Source organism: Gopherus flavomarginatus, chromosome 11 (genome assembly GCF_025201925.1).
Source record: "Gopherus flavomarginatus isolate rGopFla2 chromosome 11, rGopFla2.mat.asm, whole genome shotgun sequence".
Lineage (NCBI taxonomy): Eukaryota > Metazoa > Chordata > Testudines > Testudinidae > Gopherus > Gopherus flavomarginatus.
Genome location: NC_066627.1, coordinates 7,992,579 through 8,009,904, shown reverse-complemented (window position 1 = coordinate 8,009,904; position 17,326 = coordinate 7,992,579). Strand labels below are relative to the sequence as shown.

At 52.3% G+C, this 17,326-nt stretch overlaps 1 protein-coding gene and 1 pseudogene across 6 annotated transcripts in view; one reads left to right on the top strand and one right to left on the bottom strand.

Moving 5' to 3' along the window:
- Positions 1–17,326, bottom strand: part of LOC127031107 (zinc finger protein 707-like) — a 769,794-nt gene that overhangs the window by 317,351 nt on the left and 435,117 nt on the right. The gene's annotated exons all lie outside the window — the stretch shown is intronic.
- Positions 1–17,326, top strand: part of LOC127031106 (zinc finger protein 345-like) — a 565,317-nt pseudogene that overhangs the window by 285,376 nt on the left and 262,615 nt on the right.

Below are 17,326 nucleotides of genomic sequence, written 5' to 3'. Positions count from 1 at the left end.
AGCAAGTTAGAGAAGTGTGGGCTGGATGAATAGACTGTAAGGTGGATAGAAAGCTGGCTAGATCGTCAGGCTCAACGGGTAGTGATCAATGGCTCCATGTCTAGTTGGCAGCCGGTTTCAAGCACAGTGCCCCAAGGGTCGGTCCTGGGGCTGGTTTTGTTCAATATCTTCATTGATGATCTGGAGGATGGTGTGGATTGCACCCTCAACAAGTTTGCAGATGACACTAAACTGGGAGGAGTGGTAGATACACTGGAGGGTAGGGATAGGATACAGAAGGACCTAGACAAATTAGAGGACTGGGCCAAAAGAAACCTGATGAGGTTCAACAAGGACAAGTGCTGAGTCCTGCACTTAGGACGGAAGAATCCCATTCACTGTTACAGACTAGGGACCAAATGGCTAGGAAGCAGTTCTGCAGAAAAGGACCTAGGGGTTACACTAGACGAGAAGCTGGCTATGAGTCAACAGTGTGCCCTTGTTGCCAAGAAGGCTAATGGCATTCTGGGCTGTATAAGTAGGGGCATTGCCAGCAGATCGAGGGATGTGATCATTCCTCTCTATTCGGCATTGGTGAAGCCTCATCTTGTGTACTGTGTCGAGTTTGGGGCCCGACACTACAAGAAGGATGTGGAAAAATTGGAAACAGTCCAGCAGAGGGCAACAAAAATGATCAGGGGTCTGAAGCGCATGACTAATGAGGAAAGGCTAAGGGAACAGGGCTTGTTTAGTCTGCAGAAGAGAAGACTGAGGGGGGATTTGATAGCTGCTTTTAAGTACCTGAAAGGGGGTTCCAAAGAGGATGGATCTAGACTGTTCTCAGTGGTAGCAGATGAGAGAACAAGGAGTAATGGTCTCAAGTTGCAGTGGGGGAGGTATAGGCTGGATATTAGGAAAAAACTTTTTCACTAGGAGGGTGGTGAAGCACTGGAATGGGTTCCCTAGGGAGGTGGTGGAATCTCCTTCCTTAGAGGTTTTTAAGGTCAGGCTTGACAAAGCCCTGGCTGGGATGATTTAGTTGGGGATTGGTCCTGCTTTGAGCAGTGGATTGGACTAGATGACTTCCTGAGGTTCCTTCCAACCCTAATATTCTATGATTATATGATTAGATGCTCTTAAGGTCTCTTCTGGCCATAAAGTCGACTAATTTCTGAAAAATGGAGCGTAGCATTGGGAGCAGCATCTGATGTTTTACTGTCTAGCCGGCTTGCTTCCTAGAACGAACACTCCTTGAGTGGGGTGATCCACAGGGAGTAGCTCAAACCTCCAAAGTGCCTGGCCTGGGGCAGGACATTAGCACAGCAAGGGAGGGGTGTGGCAGTGACATCACAAAGGCCTTTTGCAGGACCTCAGACTATTGGTCAAAGGAGATGGGGATGTAGTGACCACACAGAGAGAGGTTGACATCAGCCAGGCAGGACAGGGGCGAGGGGCCAGGGAAACCTCAGAGACCCCTGTGGCTTTGCGTCAGCAAGTCTCCTTCTCCAGGTCTCTCCTTGAGGACTGATAAAGTATTCGGGTTCACAGATGTGAGCACCAGGATGAACCTCTTTTGAATTTTCTCCTTCCCTTGTAGTGATTTTACTAGAAAACAGCTGTCCCTGTTTAGAAGGTAAGAGCCTTCTGGAGGTTTGAGACCTGTTCAGTCTGATCCATCTGGTGAGAGTTGAATTCTAGGCATAGAAAACACGAGCTTAAGGAGGCAGAATTTTATTGCGCACCTGGGATTTTGTCCCTTAGAATCAATGGGGACATAAGGGTTTGTCCTTTTTGTTTCAGCTTTTCCTCCATCCATCCTTCCCTCCTTTCTCTTCTTCTCTTGCTTCTTTTCTCCTTTTTCCTATTCCCCTCTCAACACCAGCAGGTGTGCTTGTGTGTGTGTGTGTGTGTTGCGGGGGAGTGATCTGCAGCTCCCACTGTGAGAGATCCACCCAAAAATGTGGGACTGAAATAGTGCTCGGAGAGTGATCCCCACAGGTGACCTAGGCCATCCTTTGTACTCTCTGGTAAGAATCCTCAGCCTCCCATCCTCAGTCTCTATCCTGATTGGCTGAGCAGGGGTTATTGACAGGGAGGAAACTCAGGTCCTTGTTATTCTTTTTTAAGACCAAGGAAATAAGTCAGAACCAGTTCTATGTTTGACAAATTTTGTTGCTTCTCTGCATTAATTGTCTCTGAGCAATTGATGATTCTCTCTAACATTGCAGTTCTCCTCAAATACTTGCTGAATAATTACTGTGCACTGTTGTTGGTCTGAAGCTCATCTGAGAACACATTATTCAGGTCATTCAATGTCTGAAATTCAAGATCTGATGGTTAGTTTGAAAATTAGGGCTCTTGGGTCCTATTCCCAACCCTGCCACTGCCTACCTGTGTGACCTAAGACAAGTCAATTCTCCTTTCTCAGCCTTAGCTTCTCCCTCTTTCAAGTAGGGATAATAATGATCCACTCTTACCTACCTCATGGTGGGTGGAGGATGGGGATCCATTGGAGAGTGTCACTAGGAGTAGTGCATAATATGAGGTGTCCCATCACTTTTACTCAGAACAGATTATGACATAATAGATTAGCGGAAACAGTCTTTTTTATTTGTATTTTTTTATTTTGGAATTGTTAAGAGCAGCAACGACTTAGCTCAGACTGAAGCATCTTATCTAATTTTCAAGATCTAAGTGTCTCCTCCTTGTGTGTGATGACACAATTTAACACACTATGACAAACAGGAGATGCTTTTGTTCTACAACAAAATCTTTTTGCAAAGAACTTCCATCTCACTTATGATTCTGAGAAACAAACTGGTTTAGTCTGAATGGGATTTTCGGACAGAAATAGTTGGAATGAAGTTTTCCCACCATCTCAATTCCTGAGCTCTATCCCTGCCTCTGGAGGGATTTGTTGTCTGTTAGAACAGGAGTCTGATTGGTGGCTTCTCTTTCTGGCTCTGCCACCGCCTTGCTGTGTAGACCCTTGGGTAGGTCACCTGCCTTCTCTGTACTTCAGGCTCCTCCCATTTGTCCAATGGGAACAGGGACAGTTCTCGAATTCTGGGCAGTTGTGAGCCTGAGTGAGAGAAGGGGTGTAGAAGCCCTCTGTGAAGAAGAAAGGGGAGTTTCATGGTGTTTTAGCACCAAGGAATTCTAAAGTTTGCTAAATGTCTAGTCTGTGGAAACAAGAAATGGTCGGGGCCAAACTTTTTAACCACTGCCTTTTTAAAGCCCTTTCAAGGATGTGAGTCCCTATCTTTTAGGTACCTGGGGTTCTTTGCCAGCAGGAGAGAAGAGGTTCCTGCCTCCGTTTTTGTGGCCTTAACAAACCAGGTGTTGTGCCCCAGTTCTCGTCTGAGATCCCTGAAAAAGAACATCTTCCCATCCATGAACAAGACAGGACCTATCTTTCAAAGGGGAACAAACAGACCCCTGGGACTTACAGACTAGCTAGCCTGACTGCCATAGCTGGAGAGATACTGGAATACATTCTTAAACACTCAGTTTGTCAGCAGCACCTACAGGATAATTTGGTTCTTACGACTAGTGAGCATGGATTTGTCAAGAACAAATCATTTCCTTCTTCGGCAGGGTTCCGGGCCTGGTGGAGGTGGGTAAACAGTAGATGGGATCTAGCTTGCAGTTACTAAGGCTTTTGACACTGTCCCGTAGGACATTCTCACAAGCGAACGAGGGAAATGCAGACCAGCTGCAATCAGTGTAATGTGGGTGCAGAGCTGGTTGAAAGCCCAGACTCCAGGAGCCCTTCTCCAGTGTTGGCTGTCCAATGGAGAGGGGGTACATAGTGGGTCTGGCAGGCATCAGTCCGGAGTCCGGTACTATTCAATATTTTCATGAATGATTAGGAAAATGCAGTGGAGACCATGCTTCTAAAATTTGCAACTGACACCAATCACTTTGGAGCACAGGATTGAAATTCAAAACGTCCTTAACAAAGTGGAGACTTGGTCTTCTTGAGCCAAACTCCATGGCTGGGCCCCTCTCTCTACACTGGGCTGAAATGAAACCCCAGGGCCAAACACTCCTCCTGGGCAGTGCGCTCCGACCTTGAATGGTCAGATGCTGCTTAGCACTGTCAGAGCAACTTTTGCTGGGAGATTCTCCCAGCATTTTCCAATAGCGGGAAAGTATGAAATCCCCATTTGACTTCTGGGGACAGAGCCCTAGGGTGGGGAGCAACTTTCCCAAAGTCCCCCAGGAAAAGGAAAACAACCAGCAGTGGAACCAATAGGAAACCCAGCAATGGAACTCAGGAGTCCTGAGGGTGTGCTAGGGTGACCAGATGTCCTTATTTTATAGGGACATTCCGAATTTTGGGGTCTTTTTCTTATCTAGGATCCTGTTACCTCCCACCCCCTGTCCCGATTTTTCACACTTGCTGTCTGGTCACCCTAGGGTGTGCACATGTGTGGGTCCCAGCTGCTCCCTGCCCCCATCATTGAAGCAGAAGTACAGGGTTACTGCCCTGGGTACTGCAGGGCACCAGTGGACATGGGGCTGGCTGGAGGTAGGGTCTGGCTGCAGGCAGGGTAAGGGGTGTGGGGCTGGCTGGCTTCAGGCAGGGGGGTGCATCGGGTTGGCTGGAGACTGAGCAGGGGATGCAGGGCCGGCTGCAGACAGGGGGTGCAGGGCTGGTGCAGGCTGGGTATGTGGGGGGCTGGTTGGCTTTGGGCAAGGCCACAGGGGGGTGCAGCAGGAGATGGCTGGAGACAGGGCTGGGGGTTTGTCAGGGGCTTGCTGCAGGGCTGGCTGCAAGTAAGGCAGGGAGGATGCGGCTGGTGTGGGGCAGGGCAGAAGGTGCAGGGCTGTCTGGAGACAGAGGCTGGCTGCGGGCAGGGCAGGGCAGGGGGTGCAGGGCTGGTTGCAGGCAGGGCATGGGGAAGAGCCGGTGCAAGGATGTTTCACTCCCTAGGCAAAACTTCCACCTTGCACCCTCCCCCCCTGCGCCCCCACCCTGAGGTGCCCCACCCGTGGCAGCTCCCCCCCTCCACCCTGAGGCTCCCCTCTTGTGGCAACTCCCCCGCTCTGCCCTGTGGCACCCCCTCTCGCCCCAGCTCACCCCTGCTCCAAGCACTAGCACCCTGAGCACACCGTGGCCGCTTCACTTCTCCTGCCTCCCAGGCTTGTGGCGCCGAAGCCTGCCAGGCAGTCAAGCACCCTCCTCTGAGCCACAGCAGCCCTGACAGTTGACAATAGAAGCACCTTAGGTCCTAAGTTCCTTCAATGTGTCCCCCTCCGGGGTCCAGCTCCGATCACCAGATACTTGGGGTATGTCTATACCACCTGCCGAATCGGTGGGCAGCGATCGATCCAGCGGGGGTCAATATATCGCGTCTAGTGTAGATGCAACACATCGAGTGCTCTCCCCTCGACTGCTGTACTCCAGCTCAGTGACAGACACAGGCAGAGTCTACGGGGTGCTGCAGCAGTCGACTCACCGCGACTGTGACATTATAAGTATAATATAATATCTCATTGAAAGGTGACAGGGCCAGAAAGTGTTAATTAACTCACCTCACCGACTGATCTGACCCATAGGTGAACCTTAAGAAGTGGTTAGCAAGATATGTAAATGAACAGAGCTTTGAAATGCAAGTCTGCATTGTTAAAGGTAGAAGGGGAGATGTTTGCTCAGGTCTTGTGATGTAAGCAAACAAGTCTTGTCTATTGCTATAGTTTTAATTCAAAGAGCAAAAAAGGAATATTAACATTTATGATGACACTTGAGTGAAATAGTATTATTGTCTATGTGTCTCTTTGAAGGTTGTGGTAACCTGTATCTGAACTGTTTAATGAATAAATTACTCTGTACTAATTGCCAGGATGCTTGGAAGGAGAGTTAAGCCTATTGTCTTCTCAGGCCGAAAGGCTGCTGGAAATGTATAAGAACCCTGGGACACGATCCTTCTTCATCTCAGATCTGCTTTGGGTTTCAAGAGGGGGAAACCTTAAGCCACAAGGATTGAGATCCCCAGTCATTGACTGGAGCCACCCTGAATATGGAAATTGGACTATAACCTATGGACTATTTCTAAAAGAACTTTTGGCAACTACAAGCTCACCTCTACTATGTATCTGAACCTGAAGAATTGAATTCAGGTCGATATGTCTATTAATCTTTTAACCAGCACTCTCTCTCTTTTTTTTTTCTGATGAATTTTAGTTTAGTTAATAAGAATTGGCTATAGCATGTATTTTAGGTAAGATATAAATTATAATTGAACCTGGGTATGTAGCTGATCCTCTGGGATCGGAAGAATCTTTTCTTTAACATAATGAAGTAAGATTTTCAGGAATCATCATCATATCTGACAGGTGTGTCTGGATGGAGGCCTGAGGCTGGGTACTTTAAGGGAACTGCGTGGTTTAAACTTCTAAGTAACGAGTGAGGTAGTACAGAAGCTGTTTTGTGCTGGCTTGATAAATCTAAGGATTGAAATAACCAGCAGTGTTTGGAATTTGTCTGTCCTGTTTTGTTTGCGGTTCACCCTCATTGAGTGACCTCAGCTGGCTCCCACGGGCAGCACCATGACACCTACATCCAGGCTGTAGGGATACGGGGGATTCTAGGGGCCTTGGGGTGCACAGATACCTACGTCCAGGCTGTAGGGGTCCCTGGGGGGCTTAGAGAGTTTTTTGGGGGGACAAAGATACCAATCTCCAGGCTCTAGGAGTCCCAGGGGGGCTTAGGGGGTTTGTGGGGGGCACATATTCATACATCCAGGCTGTAGTGGTACCAGGGGGGCTTAGAGGGTTAGTGGGGGGCATAGATACCTACGTCCAGGCTGGAGGCAGCCTGGGAGTCTTAGGGGATTTTTGGTGGCCCAAGATACCTATGTCCAGGCTGTACGGGTACCAGGGAGTCTTAGGGGTTTGAGTGGGCACAGATACGTATGTCCAGGCTGTATCAGTCCCGGGGGGGGTTAGAGGTTTTGTGAGGGGCACAGATATCTACGTCCAGATTGTAGATGTCCCGGGGGGTTTAGGGGGGCTGTGGGGGTACAAATACCTACGTCCAGGCTGTAGGGGTTCCTGGGGGGTTAGGGGGTTTCTGAGGGGCACATATACCTACATGCACACTGGAGTGTCCCCGGGGGTTTATTGAGTCCCTATAGGGCACAGATACAAATGTCCTGGCTCTATAGGTACCTGGGGGGCTTAGGGGGTTTGTGGGGGGCACCGATACCTAAGTTCATGCTGGAGGGGTCTCCGGGGGTCTTAGGTATTTGGTCGGGGGTACAGATACCTACATCCAGGCTGCAGGGGTCCCGGAGGGGCTTAGGGTCTGTCACAGACTGTGGGGGAGTCCAGTCTTGCACCCCTCTTCCTGGGACTCACAGTGATTTTCAACCAGCCAGTAAAACAGAAAGTTTATTGGATAACAGGAGCGAAGGATACAGCAGAGCTTGAAGGCACAAGCAGGATCCCGCAATCGAGTCCCTCTGGGGCTTCAGGAAACTTAGTTCCCAGTTTTGGATTCCCTGAATTCCAACCACCCAGACCAAAACCGAAACTGAACTAACCCAACTCCCTCCAGCCGGCCCCTTCCTGTGTCCAGCTTCCCGGGCAAAGGTGCTGACCCCTTCCCTCCTGCCTAGCTCAGGTTACAGGCTGAGCACGTGTCCGGTCCTAAGGTCACCTGCTGCTCTCCCATCCCCCACACAAACAGTCCCTACTCCATCACAGTAATGCCCAGTGCATATCCCACATGGAGCACCAGTGACACCGTGTGGCCACGCAGGGTAATGCACAGAACATTTCCTGCATGGAGCAACAGTGGCACCGTGTGGTCACGCAGGGTAGTACACAGAGCATCACACCTACATAGTGGCTGTAGAGATCCCTGGGGGGCTTAGGGGTCATGGGGGGCATAGATAGCTACATCTAGGCTGGAGGCATTACGGTGGGGATTAGGGGCTTCATGGGGGACACAAATATCTACTTCCAGGCTGGAAAGGTCCCTGGGTGGCTTAGGGGGTTGTGGTGAGCACAAATACATAGGTCCAGGCTGTAGTGGTCCCTGTTGGTTTAGGGAGTTGGTGAGGGGCACAAGAACCTACGTACGGTCTGGAGGGGTCCCTGGGGGACTTAAGGGGTTGTGATTGTGCAGATACCTACGTCCCTGTTGGAGGGGGCCCTGGGGAGCTTAGGGTGTTTGTGCAGCATACACACACGTACAAACAGGCTGGTGGGTCCCCTATTTGTCTTAGGGGGCTTGTGGGGGGCAGAGATACCTATGTCCAGACTGGAGAAGTCCGGGGAGGCTTAGGGGGTTCCTGGAGGTCACAAATATCCATATCCAGGCTGGAAGGGTTCTGGGGGTATTAGGGAGATGTGGGGGGGGCACAGATACCTGTTCCGAGGCTGTAGGGGTCCCGGGGTTACTCTTGGGCATTTTGGGGTACAGATACCTACGTCCATGCTGTAGGGGTCGCTGGGAGGATCAGTGGTTTCGTGAGGGTGCACAGATACCTATGTCTAGGGTATAAGGATCCTGGGGGGGCTTAGGGGTTTGTGGGAGGCACGGATACCTTCATCCAGGCAAGAGGGGTCCTGGGGGCCTTAAGGGGGTTCGTATTGGGCACAGATACCTGCATCTAGGCTAGAGGCATTCCGCGGGGCTTAGGAGGGTTGTGAGGGCACAGTTAACTATGTTGAGGCTGGAGGGATCCCATCATTGCCTAGGAGGGTTATGGGGGGCACAGATACCTGCGTCTAGGCTGGAGGGGTTTTGGGGGTCTTAGGAGGGTTGTGGGGGCACAGATACCTATGTCCATGCTGGAGGGGTCCCATCATGGCTTAGGGGATTCGTGGGGTCAGAGATACCTACGTCTAGGCTGGAGGGGTTCTGGGGGGGATTAGATGTGTTGGGGGGAACAGATACCTATGTCCCGATTGTAGGGGGCCCTGGGTAGCTTAGGCGGTTTGTGGGGATCACAGATACAAACATCCATGCTGTAGGGGTCCCAAGGGTCTTTGTGTGGCTCTGGGGGTCACAGATACCTACCTACAGGCTGGAGGGGTCCTGTGGGTCTTAGGGGGTTTGTGGGGCATATAATGCCTACATCTGGGGTTGTGGGTTCCCTGGGAGGCTTAGAGGTTTGTGGGGAGCACAGATACCTTTATCCAGGATGGATGGGTCCCGGTGGGATTAGGGGATTGTGGTGGGGGGGCACAGATACCTATGTAAGCAGAAGCAGGATGAACTCTACCCTGACATCTGGTGGTGAATTATGGCGAGTGTGGAAAAGAATTTCAGGAGCTGATCGTGTTTGCATAGGCATACCCACTCCGCCTGACACGGCCACGGCAGCCTGGGATGGTTGCTTTGGCAGCTGTTGTATCCCGTTTATTTGTTGTTGGGGCATGAGATGTGGAGTGTTGTCCCTCTGATTGTGTGGATGAGGAACTGTGAAACTGCTTTGAGACAGTGATTCTCACCACCAATTGAGTGGCACTAGTTAGACAAGGGAGTGGGCTCCTTGGGTGAGCTAGAGTTACCAATTGCACCTTTTTTCCTTTTAACAGTTGAATAGCAGTGTTGATATTTAATTCTCTTAAGAGTTGAAGTTCTAGGTTCTTGAGCTGAAATCACTGAAAAGATTTGTTAGCTTGTGGGGGACTCTGAAACTGTATTGCAGAGCACAGTAGTTGGCAGACAGGAGCAATTTGTGGGAGTGGCCCACGGAGTGAGGTGAGTCTAGCAGTTTTGGGGGACAGCTGGAGCAGAACACAGGTCAGCTGGCAGAGCAACTGGTGGACCGAGCTGAGAAGTTTGTGGGGAAGGCAAAAGCAGAATCCCATGGAGAGGCAGAGCAGTTGGCAGTGGATCACGTAAGGTGCCCCTTTCTACTCAGGCTGGCAGGGGGAAAAACCCTGCAGATAGACTCTTGAACTCTGGGTCTACGGGACTGTGGGTGATTTTGGGGTTGCTGGACTCTTGAAACATTGGAGATATTGGACTTTGGAGCCTTGGGGTGATTTGAGGATTGCTGGACTCATGAGCCCAGGGAAAAGGACACAGCCTAGTTGAGGTGTTTTCCCAATTTAATGCTATGTTGTTTATCTCACGTTATTAAACATTTTCTGCTACAGCCAGACTCTGTGCTTGTGAGAGGGGAAGTATTGCCTCTTTGAGGCACCTAGGGATGCGTATGTAAAATTTTCCCATGTCACTGGGTGGGGGCTCGAGCTCGTTTGCATTACATTGTAGGGAAGGGACCCCTATGTATTGAACCCAGTCCTTGCTGCTATCAGTTCAGCCTGGCAGAAGGGTTCCACCTACGTCCAGGCTCAAGGGGTCCCTGGGGGGCTTAGGGAGTTCGTGGGGGGCACAGATATCTAGGTCCAGGCTGTAGGGGGTCGGGGGGGCTCAGAAGTTTGGTGGGGGGCACAGATACCTACGTCCAGGCTGCAGGGGTCCTGGAGGGGCTTAGGGGGTGTCACGGTGTGTGGTGGAATACCGCCCTGCACCCCTCTTCCAGGGACACACAGTGACTCAGCCAGCCAGTAAAACAGAAGGGTTTTTTTGGCCAAAAGGAACGAAGGACACAGCAGAGATTTTGGGCACAACCAGGACCCGTCAGTCGAGTCCTTCTAGGGGTTCAGGAAGCTTAGTTCCCAGTTTGGGATTCCCTGAATTCCAAGAAGCCAGCTCCAAACCAAAACTGAACTCCCTCCAGCCGGCCCCTTCCTGTGTCCAGCCTCCCGGGTAAAGGTGCTGACCCCCTCCCTGCTGCCTAGTTCGAGTTACAGGCTTAGGTCCTGTCCCTCACCTAAAGTCACCCCCTGCTCTCCCATCCCCCACACAGACAGTCCCCACTCCATCACAGTAATGGCCAGAGCGTTTCCCGCATAGAGTAACAGTGACACTGTGTGGCCATGCAGGATAATGCACAGAGCATTTTCCGAATGGAGCAACAGTGACACCGTGTGGCCATGCAGGGTAATGCACAGAACATTTCCCGCATGGAGCAACAGTGACACACTGTGGTCACCCAGGGAAATGCACAGAGCATTTCTCTCATAGAAGAACAGCGACACCATGTTGCCACACAGGGTAAAGCACGGAGTAGCACACACGTGGTTTGTCATGCATCTGACGAAGTGGGTATTCACCCATGAAAGCTCATGCTCCAAAACGTCTGTTAGTCTATAACGTGCCACAGGATTCTTTGTTGCTTTTACATCTATGTACAGGCTGTAGAGATCCCTGGGGGGCTTAGGGGTCGTGGGGGGCACAGATAGCTACCTCCAGGCTGGAGGCATTCCGGTGGGGATTAGGGGCTTCATGGGGGACACAAATATCTACGTCTGGGCTGGAGAGGGCCCTGGGGGTTTAGGGAGTTGGTGAGGGGCACAGAAACCTACGTATGGTCTGGAGGGGTCCCTGGGGGACTTAAGGGGTTGTTGTTCCACAGATACCTACGTCCCGGTTGAAGGGAGCCCTGGGGAGCTTAGGGGGTTTGTATGGCGTACACACACCTACAACCAGGCTGATGCGGGCCCTATGGATCTTAGGGGGCTTGTGGGCAGCAGAGGTACCTATGTCCTGGCTGGAGAAGTCCTGGGGAGGCCTTAGGGGGTTCCTGGAGGTCACAAATATCTACATCCAGGCTGGAGGGGGTCTGGAGTATTAAGGAGTTGTGAGGGGCACAGATACCTATTTCGAGGCTGTAGGAGTCTCTGGGGGGGCTTAGGGGGTTCGTGAGGGGCACAGATACTTATGTCCAGGCAGTAGGGGTTCCCTGGCGGGCTTCAGGGGGTTCGTGGGGGGCACAGATATCTAGGTCCAGGCTGTAGGGGTCCCTTGGGGGATCAGAGGTTTGGTGGGGGCCACAGATACCTAAGTCCAGGCTGCAGGGGTCCCGGAGGGGCTTAGGGGGTGTCACGGAGTGTGGTGGAATCTGGCCCTGCACCCCTCTTCCTGGGACACACAGTGACTCAGCCAGCCAGTAAAACAGATTTTTTTGGCCAACAGGAATGAAGGATACAGCAGAGCTTTTGGGCACAACCAGGACCCCTCAATCGAGTCCTTCTGGGGGTCAGGAAGCTTAGTTCCCAGTTTGGGATTCCCTGAATTCCAACAACCCAGCTCCAAACCAAAACTGAACTAACTCCCACCAGCCAGCCCCTTCCTTTGTTCAGCTTCCTGGGCAAAGGTGCTGACCCCCTCCCCGCTGCCTAGCTCGAGTTACAGGCTTAGGTCCTGTCCCTCACCTAAAGTCACCCCCTGCTCTCCCATCCCCCACACAGACAGTCCCTACTACATCACAGTAATGCCCAGAGCATTTCCCGCATGGAACAACAGTGACACCATGTGGCCGCGCAGGGTAATGCAAAGAGCATCACACCTACGTAGAGGCTGTAGAGATCCCTGGGGGCTTAGGGGTCATGGGAGGTACAGATAGCTACGTCCAGACTGGAGGCATTCTGGGGGGCTTAAGGGGGTTCTTAGGGTCACAGATACCTACGTCCAGGATGGTCGGGACTCTGGGGGAGTTAGGGGGGTTGTGGGGGGCGTAGGTACTTGCGTCCAGGCTGTAGAGGTCCTGGTGGGGATTAAGGGCTTCCTGGAGGACACCAATATCTACGTCCGGGCTGGAGAGGTCCCTGGACGGCTTAGGGGTTGTGGTGAGCACAGTGATCCCTGGGGGTTTAGGAACTTGGTGAGGGGTACAGATACCTATGTATGTCCTGGCGGGGTCCCTGGGGGGGCTTAGTGGTATTGTAGGGGACACAGATACCTACATCCAGGCTATAGGGATTCTGGGGGGGCTTAGGTCATCGAGGGTTTCTGAGGGGTACAGATACATACGTCTGGGTTGTAGGGGTCCCTGGGAGGCTTAGGGTGTTTGTGGGGGGCAGCGATACCTAAGTCCAGGCAATAGGGCGTCCAGGGGGAATTAGTGTGTTAGGGGGGCACAGATACCTAGATCCAGGCTGGAGGGTTCCCGGTGGCGGGGGGCTTAGGCAGTTTGTGTTCGGCAAAGATACCTACCTCCAGGCTGGAGGGGTGTCTCGGCACTTAGGGATTGTGGTCCATGCTGATACCTAAGTCCATGCTGTAGGGGTCCCGGGGGGATTAGGGGGTTTCTGAGGGGTACAGATACATACGTCTAGGCTGTAGGGGTCCCTGGGGAGCTTAGCGGGTTCGTGGGGGGCATAGATACCTAAATCCAGGCTGGAGGGATCCGGGGGAGGGCTTATGGTCAAAGGAGATGGGCTGTGGGGGTACAGATACCTACATCTAGGCTGGAACCCTTCCAGTCTGCACGTAGGTATCTGTGACCCCCAGAAATGCCCGAATGCCCCAGGAACCCCTACAGCCTGGATGTAGGTATCTGTGACTCCAACGAACCTCCTAAACCACCCAGGACCCCTTCAGCTAGGACGCAGGTATCTGTTCCCCCCTCAACCCCCAATCCCCTCGGGACCCCTAGACCCTGGACGTAGGTATCTGTGTCCGCCCCGATCCCCTAAGCACCCCCGTTACCCCTTTAGCCTGGACGTAGGTATCTGTGCTCCCACAAACCCTCTAAACGTCCAAGCGACCCCTTCAGCCTGGAAGTCCCAATCTGTGACCCCCACGAACCCTCTAACCCCCCAGGGATCCCTACAGCCTGGACACAGGTGTCTGAGCACCCCACAAACCCCCTAAGCTCCTCAGGACACATCCAGCCTGGATGTATCTGAGCCCCCAGTGAACCGCCTAATCTCCTCGGGACACCGACAGCCTGCACCTAGGTATCTGTGCCCCCCACAAACCCCCGATACCCCCCAGGACCTCTCCAGCCTAGATGTAGATATCTGTACCCCCACAGCCCCCCTGGGACTCCTACAGCCTGGAGGTTCGTATCTGTGCCCCCCACGAAACCTCAACCCCCCCGGGACCCCTCCAGACTGGACATAAGTATCTGTGCACCCCACGAACCCATAAGCACCTGTAGGGACGCCTTTAGCATGGACTTAGGTATCTGGGGCCCCCCAAAACCCCCTAATCCCACCAGGGACCCCTACAGCCTAGAGATAAGTATCTGTGCTCCCTGAAATCCATAAGCCCCCCCGGACCCATCCAGCCTGGACTTAGGTATCTGTGCCCCCACATGAACCCGTTAAGCCCTCCAGGGACCCTCCAGCCTGGATGGAAGTATCTGTGCCCCCCACAACCCCTAAGTGCTGAGAAACCCCTCCAGCCTGGAGGTAGTTATCTGTGCCCACCAGAAACCCCTTTAGCCCCCCCAGGGACCCCTCCAGCCTGGATGCAGATATCTGTGCCCAACACAAACTGCCTAAGCCCCCCCCCCCGAGAACCCTCCAGCCTGGACCTAAGTATCTCTGCCCCCCCAACACACTAATTCCCCCTGGAAGCCCTATTGCCTGGAAGTAGGTATCTCTTCCCCCCACAAACCCCCTAAGCCTCCCAGGGACCCCTACAGCCTAGACGTAGGTATCTGTGTCACCCAGAAAACCCCTAATCCACCCAGGGACCGCTACACCATGGACCTAGGTATCTGTGTCCCCCAGGAACTCCCTAAATCCCCCAGGAACCACTCCAACCTGGACATAGATATCTGTGCCTCCCAAAAAACCCTAAGCCCCCCAGGGACCCCTAGAGTATGGAGATAGGTATCTCTGCCATCCGCAAAAACACCTAATCCTCTCCAGAACCTCTCCAGCCTGGATGTAGGTATCTGTGCCCCCCAAAGCCCTAAGCCCCCCCAGAATCCCTATAGCCTGGACGTAGGTATCTGTGTCTCCTACAATACCACTAAGAACCCCCCGAGGGACCCCTCCAGGACATACATAGGTATCTGTGCCCCTCACCCAGTCCCTATACCCCCAGGGATCACTGTGCTCACCACAATCCCCTAAGCCGTCCAGGGACCCCTTCAGCCCGGATGTAGATATTGGTGTCCTCCAGGAAGCCCTTAATCCCCACCAGGACCTCTACAGCCTGGACGCAAGTACCTATGCCCCCCACAACCCCTCTAACTTCCCCAGGATCCCGACCATCCTGGAAGTAGGTATCTGTGACTCTACGAACCCCCTTAAGCCCCCCGGAATGCCTCCAGCCTGGACGTACATATCTGTACCTCCCATGACCCCTAAGCCCCCCCAGGGATCTCTACAGCCTCTACGTAGGTGTGATGCTCTGTGCATTACCCTGTGTGGCCACATGGTGTCACTGTTGCTCCATGCAGGAAATGCTCTGTGCATTACCCTGCGTGGCCACATGGTGTCACTGTTGCTCCATGCGGGAAATCTCTGGGCATTACCCTGCTTGGCCACACGGTGTCACTCTTGCTCCATGCGGGAAATGCTCTGGGCATTACTGTGATGGAGTGGGGACTGTCTGTGTGGGGGATGGGAGAGCAGGGGGTGACTTTAGGTGAGGGACAGGACCTAAGCCTGTAACTCGAGCTAGGTAGGGGGGAGGAGGTCAGCACCTTTGACCGGGAAGCTAGACACAGGAAGGGGCCGGCTGGAGGGAGTTAGTTCAGTTTTGGTTTGGAGCTGGGTAGTTGGAATTCAGGCAATCCCAAACTGGGAACTAAGCTTCCTGAACCCCCAGAAGAACTCAACTGACGGGTCCTGGTTGTGCTCAAAAGCCCTGCTGTATCCTTCGTTCCTGTTGGCCAAAAGAACCTTCTGTTTTACTGGCTGGCTGAGTCACTGTGTGTCCCTGGAAGAGGGGTGCAGGGCCAGATTCCACCACACTCTGTGACAGACCTTAAGCCCCTCTGGGCCCCCTGCAGCTGGGACGCAGGTATCTGTGCCCCCACCAAACCCCTGAGCTCCCCAGGGACCCCTACAGCCTGGACCTAGATCTCTATGCCCCCCACGAACCCCCTAAGCCCCCCAGGGACCCCTTCAGCCTGGACATAGGTGGAACCCATCTGCCAGGCTGAATTGATAGCAGCAAGGACTGGGTTCAATACATAGGGGTCCCTTCCCTATTTGGTAATGCAAACCAGCTCGAGCCCTCACCCAGTGACTCATAGACTCATAGACTCATAGGTCAGAAGGGACCAATCTGATCATCTAGTCTGACCTCCTGCACAAGGCAGGCCACAGAACCCCACCCATCCAATTTTATACAACCCCTATCCCAGGACCGAGTTATTGAAATCCTCAAAAATGGTTTGAAGACCTCAAGCTGCAGAGACACCACCAGCAAGCGACCCGTGCCCCACGCTGCAGGGGAAGGCGAAAAACCTCCAGGGCACCTGCCAATCTGCCCTGGAGGAAAATTCCTTCCCGACCCCAAATATGGCGATCAGCTAAACCCTGAGCATGTGGGCAAGAGTCACCAGCCAGCACCCAAGAAGGAGTTCTCCGCAGCAACTCAGTACCCATCGCATGCAACATCTCCCCGCAGACCATTGAGCAGACCTGTCTGGTGGTAATTCAAGATCAATTGCCCAAATTAACGATCCTATCATAACATCCCCTCCATATACTTATCAAGCTTTGTCTTAAAGCCAGGAAAGTCTTTTGCCCCTACTACTTCCCTCGGAAGGCTATTCCAGAACTTCACTCCCCTAATGGTCAGAAACCTTCGTCTAATTTCAAGTCTAAACTTCCTAATATCCAGTTTATACCCATTCGTCCTCGTGTCTACATTAGTACTAAACTTAAATAATTCCTCTCCCTCCCTAACGTTAACCCCCTTGATATATTTATATAGGGCGAGCATATCCCCCCTCAGCCTTCTTTTGGCCAGGCTAAACAAGCCAAGCTCTTTGAGTCTCCTTTCATAAGGCAGTTTTTCCATTCCTCGGATCATCCTCGTAGCCCGTCTCTGAACCTGTTCCAGTTTGAATTCATCCTTCTTGAACATGGGACACCAGAACTGCACACAGTATTCCAGATGGGGTCTCACCAACGCCGTATACACCGGTACTAACACCTCCTTATCCTTGCAGGAAATACCCCGCCTGATGCATCCCAAAATCGCATTTGCTTTTTTAACAGCCGTATCACATTGGCGACTCATAGTCATCCTGCTATCAACCAGTACCCCAAGGTCCTTCTCTTCCTCCGTCGCTTCCAACTGATGCGCCCCCAACGTATATCCAAAATTCTTATTATTAATTCCTAAATGCATGACCTTGCACTTTTCACTATTGTATTTCATCCTATTTCTATTACTCCAGTTTACAAGGTGGTTCAGATCTTCCTGAATAGTATCCCTGTCCTTCTCCGTGTTAGCAATACCCCCCAGCTTCGTGTCATCCGCGAACTTTAGTAGCACATTCCCGCTCTTTGTGCCAAGGTCAGTAATAAAAAGGTTAAATAAGATCGGTCCCAAACAAAA